A 7,650-nucleotide genomic window follows, 5' to 3' on the forward strand; every position below is an offset into this window, starting at 1 on the left:
TATTTCTGCAAATGAGGGGGGGGGGGGGCAGGAGGCGCTAGAGAAACCTCACCTCGCTGCTGCTCTGTTCTGATCATGTGGGTCAAAGCAAAGTTGAAGTGATTTTTTGGGAGGGGGGTGTATGTGTGAGAGCTTCCGGTTGAAGAAGGTTCAAGTCCAGTCAGGGATCTCTAAGAGCAACAATGCTTTGGTGTGCACACACGCACTTCATCTGACACAATGGCAAAAGCTTCCAATTGCTGAACTGTGGCCTTAATTTTGTTTGGATACAGAGTAGGGGATCCATAACACAAGCCCCCCCCCCCGCCCCCGCTAGAAATTGACCCTAAAGAGATGTGTTCAAAGCCGGGGCCAGCCAGCTTGTCGGTCCAGGAGGCCAGGCAGGCACCGCCGCTGAAAAGGCCCTGCTGCTGTTGTGTCAAGAGGGGCCGCCGCCCGGAGAGTCAGGCTTGGCAGGAGGACTGTCGCAGGCGGCTGCTGGGCCCAAGTCAAGGGGCTCCAAGCCTCCCGCCCCCCCCCCCCCGTGCCAGCGGCTCCCGGGCCCCCGCTCGGGGTTGAGGCCAGGGCTGCAGCCTCCGTCCAGCCAGCCAGCCAGCCGGCGAGGCAACCCCCGTGCAGCAGACGCGGGCGGGCGGGGGCGCTGCAGGCTTGGCAAAGAGGAGCCGGCCGGGTCTGCCAGCCTGCCCGGGCAGCCGCCCCCCTGCTGCCTGCCCGGGCTGCTGCTGGCCCAGCGAGGCGGAGGAGGGGCCACCACCGCGGCGGCTCTGCGGGGATCTCCGAGGGGCCCGACGGCGGCAGCTGCTGCCTGCTCGAGCCTCCCAGGCCGGCCGCGGGTGATGCGGGGGGCGGGCCTCCTGGCTGAAGGGCGGGCCGGCCGGGCCCTTGCAGCTGCTCCTCCCGCCTTGCCAGGCAGACGCCTCTCGCTGCCCGCGCCCTCGGCCGGCTGCTCGCTCGCTCGCTCGCTCTGCTGCCTGCTGCTGCCGCCGGCATGTGGCCGGGCCGGCGCTGCGCGTGATGGCGGGGCCCCTGCGGAGGAGCCTCCGCGCCCCCCGGGCACCAGCAGCCGCGCCCGCAGCGCCCCGCGAGGAGGCACACATGAAGGCGCCGCTGGCCCCGGGGAGAGGTGAGTGCTGCGCCGCCCCCGCCGCGAGCTGCAGACCCGGGCGCCACGCACCACGGGCGGCGGAAAGGGGGTCGTGCCCGCGACACACGCACCGAGGGGAAAGAGAATGCCGTCAGTTGAGTTTGCAGGCAGGTTCTGCTTTCCCCTCGGTGTTAATTGTGTCCAAGAGTTCTGATTAGGTGGAGAAGTATGAGATGGTAGAAGCGGTCCTTACTCTGGAACTTGCCCTGCTTTTTTGGATAGGCCAGAAATTCTGTATTGTGAGTTTTTGCCAATAAATGTCATTGTGACTGAAGAGAGGTCAGAAGGGTTTTTGCAAGGAGGGGCTGGTCTGCCCTATCTCATCGGTTCTTGGCAGGGTTTGCGCCGCTTAATACTGAGGATGGGAGAGCCCCAAGGAATGCCAGGGCTGCTCTGCAGAGGCAGGCAATGGCCAGCCTTACCTCTGAAGGGCTCTTGCCTTGAAAACCTTCTGGGATATCTAGACAGCACTTGCTGCTGCCCCCAGCAGAGGCCTTGGGGAGGGCTCCCAGGTGACCCCTCTCCCTCCCTCCCTCCCAACTTCCCTCCCTTTTCATCAGCAGAAAATCGGGCTGGATCCAGCGCCTGGAGCTCTTCAGTACGTATTACCATCATGCATTATAACACATTGACTTGTTTTGTCCGCAATTACATTTAATAATAAGGATATCCTCGAAGGTATTGTGTATTATGTCTAGCGGGGGGTGTTTAAGTAATTTGTTTAAGTGGGACGGATCTGACATAAATGGGGCTCTCTGGGGCCAGGCCATGCATGTCATAAAATGAAAGGCCAGGTCATGGAGATATAAACTTTATAAAGGATACAGAGAAACACAAAGATATTATTTTTTACTTAAAATGCAAACATGCTTACAACGCTTGGGGAGAAAAGAGCTGCGGGCCTGATGAAAGCCCTGGGCAGGCTGGTTCTAACCCACAGTTCTGGTCTACAGCATATGCAAGAGTTATTATCTAATGCTTCATGCAACACATTTTGAATGAGTAAAACCTTCTCTCTAGAAAGCAGATCGTCTGTATGGCAAGTCTGTTTGCTTGCCTTTCTCCAGTAGAAGACAATGTAGTCAAAGACGTCACATAAACATTACCAGTTAGGTTTCATAGTCTGCTTTAGCAGAGTGATAGTCCAGTTCCTTGATCAGCTGAAATCCTTGGGGCTCTGTGGATGGAGGATAGGCACAGTCAAGAGCTGGTTTTTGGTTCTGGAATGATTGTGCATTTCAGGTTGAGAAACTACACCAAAGTTCATGGTATGCAAATGAATTCCGACAGCATTATTTGAACCTCAGAACACCGGCTGCAATGAAAGATTGTGAGCACTAAAGAAAACAATCTATAATCTGTTTAATAATGGCATTCCACTGAAGTCATAACCCTGTGAAGTTGCTATGCACAAGCGCCTGGAAGACAGAACACACCTCAAGAGATTTACCAGGATTGGATCGCTTCAGACTGTGCATGTTGCAGGGGGGAGGGGAGGAGCCAAATGTTTGGGAGCTCTTTCATGTAAAAACAAAGTTCTGTCCAGCCAAGTCTGGTGACTGTAACTGGCTGTCATCACAGAGGGGCAGGAGGCGTTGAACCAGCAAGATCCGAGTTCAGATGCAACTTGGAGACCAATGAGGTTTCCTGGGCTGAAGGTTTTGAGAGCCAGAGCTCCCTTCCTCAACTACAGGGCCAGCACGTCCCAGTAGGGCCAGGTAGGTGACTGCCTAGGGCGCCACCTGGGCACAGGGGCAGCCAGTGGGTGCCCCCTCCCCACACACACCTCACCGCCCCCGGTGCCCCTTCCCCGCCACACTCGCCCTTGCTGCCTACCTCTCTGCTGCCCTTCTCCACCTTGCCACCTACCAAGAGTGCTGCGGGTGAGCAGCAGGGAAGGGGCGCTGGGGGTGGCTGGTGCATTCAGAGGCACTTGGAGCTTCTCTCCTTGCCACAGAAGGCTTCTGCAGCAAGGGAGTGCAGGTGCCGAGCATGTGCATTGTCCCGTTGAGTGGGGGCGGCACAGCGGCAGGTGCACTCCAAGGCGCTCAGTGCCACACCACTTGCTGCCGCCATTTTCACTCTCACCACGGCAGGTGTGGGGGTGGGGCCAGGGGCCTAGGGTGCCAAAAACCCTGGCACCAGCCCTGATCAGGTATGAACTGAAACTGTGTGTGACACACAGCGCTTTTTGGCATGCCGCAGTATGGGCTTCTGTAGAAGTCTTCCTCTGTCTCAAAACACTCACCACAAACTCTGCAACTTTTCATTCAAGTGATAGACTGTTTCTGACCAGCTAGTACAAGGGCAATCTTAACCAACTCCTCAAAATTAACTAGATCTATAAGGAAGTATTTTGTAGTTTTTATTCCTCTAGATGCAGGCTGATGACTTAATGGCAGACATGACGTGACCAGAATGGGTCTCATTCTCCATAAATGCTCAGAAGGCAACTACAGGAAGGCTTTCCATCAGCTCCTATGAATAGCTGCCTCAAAGAGTGAAATGGAAGGTGGGGGTAGACGTGGGGGTCTCAAGGTGGGTCATGGCCAAGCTGTCCCTACCCAACCTGCTTGGTCTTGAGGTGGACTTCCATCAGGAAGGTTCGGAGGGTTCCTACCAGGTTCCCGAATCTCACTTGCACCTGGGCTCGGGACTAATTCACACAATACGAGGACTTTGGGTCAGGCATTTGGTCAGAGTTTTGTGCTACTTGAACTCGCGTGGATAGCTGCAGTGTCTCAAGTAAAGTAAATAACCCCTGGCGGGAGTATTGACCCCCCCCCCGCTTCAGCAGCTGGTTCAAGGCTGCTTCTTTCACCACACTGCGCTCCTGTCCACAACACCCATACACATAAATGAGGGGTGACCGGCCCTTAACAGGATGCTGACTCTAAAACAAGCTTTCTTCCCTAAACTACCCTCAGACCTCAACTAAAAGCCAACTAGAGGAAGAAGAATTGCAGATTTATACCCCGCCCTTCTCTTTGAACCAGAGCAGTCACAATCTCCTTTCCCTTCCTCCCCCACAACAGACACCCTGTGAGGTGGGTGGGGCTGAGAGAGCTCTGGCAGAAGCTGCTCTTTCAAGGACAACTCCTGCCAGAGCTATGGCTGACCCAAGACCATTCCAGCAGGTGCAAGTGGAAGAGTAGGGAATCAAACCCGGTTCTCCCAGATAAGAGTCCTCACACTTAACCACTACACCAAACTGGCTCTAAGCCCAACTAGCCTTGCCCAGGGCCAAGAAATCCAAAGCTGGAGAAGGGAAAGCCCTCCCTCACCCAAAGCTCCTCCAGGCTGAGGCTGGCTCGACCCCTCCCCTCCAGTGTGTGTGTCAGAGGCTCCCCCAGACTCTGGCTGGCTGACCAGCACCTGGATTTGCATGAGGCCTAAATGATTGGTTCAGAACCTTGGAGGAGAGGCGGGGCTTCTCAGGAGGATTACCACACGGAGAGTGGCGGAGTTGCAGGTGGAACATCTGTCCACGTTCTTAAAATGTGTTTGTGGTCAGACTCAGCACCTCCATGTCTGCCGTAGCCCAATGTGGTACCCATGGGTTGGGCATTCACCCACACCCTTCCTGGTGCCCACCAAGAGTTCATTGTCCATCAAGGCTTCTGATTGACCTTTAGAGATGCAGTGGGCTGTGCAGATTAGAAAGCCGTCTTCTTTCAGCAGCAGCTGCTGCCACCACAACCTCGGTATTTTCCTCTCTTGCTCCTCTTTTCCTGTCGGTTTTCAAAATGGTTCTTCTTCTCCCTGCTCTGGGCCTTCCTCAGCTGATTCTGCCTCCCACGGCAGCCATTTTGTGGCTGTGTCTCAAATTCCAAAGGTGCCCCCAGCAGACCCCTGTCATGCCTCATGGCCATGTGGAACTTGGGGGAACTTCCCCCTTCTAGATTCCAAACGCTGCGTAAATGTATCTGTCCCATCACTTGAACAAAACCAGTTTGGGGATTTCAGCTGGTACAGAATGAAGCAGTCCAGTGGATCCCCCCAGTGGCTTTCAGTTGGCCCATTCAAAGCACTGCTGTCGACGGGCCTGAGAGCATTTAAAATATATCTAACAAGCCCCCTGTGGACATTGGAACTTCCCTGCCATTAAGCATCTGGTGCTGGCCAGCCTGAAATGGAGCGAGGTTAGAGGGCCGCAGCCTTCCCAGCCCCATGGCCTCCTGGGAGTTAGTGAAGACCACCCTGACCAGTCAGAGAGCCTTTGAAGGGTGGGGGGGGGGCTGGTTTTCAAAAGGTTGGCTTTAATACCGCCTTTTGGGAGCATGGCTGCTGTTCTTGTTTCCTGCTGCTGAGTTTTTAGATCAGACTTTGGGGTGAGATTATGAGCAGCAGTTCGATGGCTGGTCTTCCTGCTTTGTTGTTTGGGCTTCGCCGCCAGTTTGAGCCCGCAGGCCCCTTCTGTGCCACCCCCACAAGGGGCAGAGCCGGACTCAACGCCCCCCCTGGCTTGGCAGAAGAATCCCATGGCAGCTGCTCTGAAGCATCATGCAGCAGCCATCTTCAGAGGCTGACCATTGGTCTGTCAAGCTCGGAATTATCTCTGACTGGAAGTTTGGTCAAGCCATTGGAAAGACAGTAAGCCGTGATCTTCTACTCTTGAACACGCCTGCAACAGCCCAGCTCCATGGTCTCCTGGGCTATCAACAAGCCCGGTGCCTGCTTCGCAAAAGAAGCTCAAGGCAACAGTTGCTCAGGCCCCTCCCACAAGCTGAGGAAAGCCCAGGAGCCTGCCGGTCCGCCTGACCCTGCAGTGGGGGGAGGCTGTGCTTGAAGCCCTGGAAAACCCATTCATGGCAGGTCCTGCCTTTCTGAAGAGCTCAGCAGTTGCCAGGGGAAATAGTGATGGGCCCCACCATGCCCGTGGGCACCATGTTGGCAGTCCCTGTCCTAGAGGACGGGAGTAGTCAGGCCGCACACCTGCATTCATGTCTGATGAGTGGCTGGAGTTAATTTCCACCTGCTGCTCTGAACAGGAATGGAGGAAGGAGTCAGGCCCAAGCCCAGCAGCAGGCTGAGACTTGCCTCCTCTCCTAGCCATAGAAGAAGAAGGGGGAGTAGCCGCTCACCTTCCTCCACCTCTCTGAACAGCCCCTCTTCCTGGCTGCTGGACCAGGGCTTCCGTTGGGGGTCCCCCGGCAGGCACCTCTGGCTTCCTGAGGGGAGTTTGCTGCCTGTCAGTGTTGGTCTGTTAGAATTTTAAGTGCAGTTTATCCTGAATGCAGTGGTGAGACCTGCAGAAGCTGCCTAAGGTGGTGGTGATGGTTTTTGCAATCTGTCTGTTGACTAATCAGACAATTCAGGGTGAAGGTGCGACCCAAGGGTCTTCCTGCTTTTGCTAACAGCAGCTTGGTCGTTTGTAGTTAAAGTATTTTCTTCTGCTTCAGGGACTTGCAGCCCCCCAAGACAACTAAACAGAGATTAACAAAGAGACACAAAATCCAACATATATTGTGGTGGATTGATTTCTGTTCATCGGTGTTCCAGAAATTTAGACACTGTCAAGAAAATTAATTGGGCAGTAGTGGCGACAATCCAGTTGGTCTCCCTTTTGCCACCTAGTGGGAAGGGCGGGATATAAATCTTAAATAAATAAATAAATTTTATTAGAGATCATTTCTCTGCTGCTCAAATCATAATTTGTTTGCAAAATTAGACCAGCATTCTTTGAACATAGGGAAATTATTTTCTTTTTATTGGATGTTCTGCTCTGGATCACAAATAGATGGTATCTCTGCTTTCTTGCACTACAGATTGGTTTGCCAGGAGAAGGGGTGTTGTCCAGAAGACATGCATGTACTAGACAGGCGTACATGTGAATAGAGCTTGCCTTTTAATTGAGTACCAATTCACTCTAGAGAAAGATAAATGCAAAAGTTTCTGCTGCTACCTTTCACTCTGGCCCTAAAGTTGTCCTGAAGATTTAGGTTTCAGCATTGGTGGGGGTTGTGATTAGAGGTGGGCACGGAACACGAAAATGGTGGTTTGTTTCATTTCATTTCATGGTTCGTTGGGTTACCTGACTTGGTGGTTCAGTTTGTATTTTTTTTTAATTCTCTGAACAATTCATGGTTTATTGGTTCATTTAGTTCCGCAAGGTATGGAATGGCCCCCAAGAGGAAGTGACATTATTGAGTCAGGCATGTCACTGAGGGGACACTCTGTCACTTGGGGGAAAAACTCTATGATAACCATAGAGTTTTCCTCAAGTGATAGAGGTTCCCCAAGCAACATGCTGGCACGATAATGGCACTTCCAGGTGATGTCAGTGTACTGGGCATGGTGTGGTGCACAAGAAGCCCCCCCCCCCCAATAACAACACAGATAAACCGCTGCAAAAAACAAGCCATTTCATTTTTGTTTTGTGCCTAGCATCATTTGCCAAACTGATTCATAATGAACCACACACTGGCCATTTTTAGCATGAATTGCAGTTTGTGCATTTGTGCCCATGTCTAGTTGTGATTTGAGACAAAGGAACAAAACTCCTT

Source organism: Heteronotia binoei, chromosome 15 (genome assembly GCF_032191835.1).
Source record: "Heteronotia binoei isolate CCM8104 ecotype False Entrance Well chromosome 15, APGP_CSIRO_Hbin_v1, whole genome shotgun sequence".
Taxonomy (NCBI): Eukaryota; Metazoa; Chordata; class Lepidosauria; order Squamata; family Gekkonidae; genus Heteronotia; species Heteronotia binoei.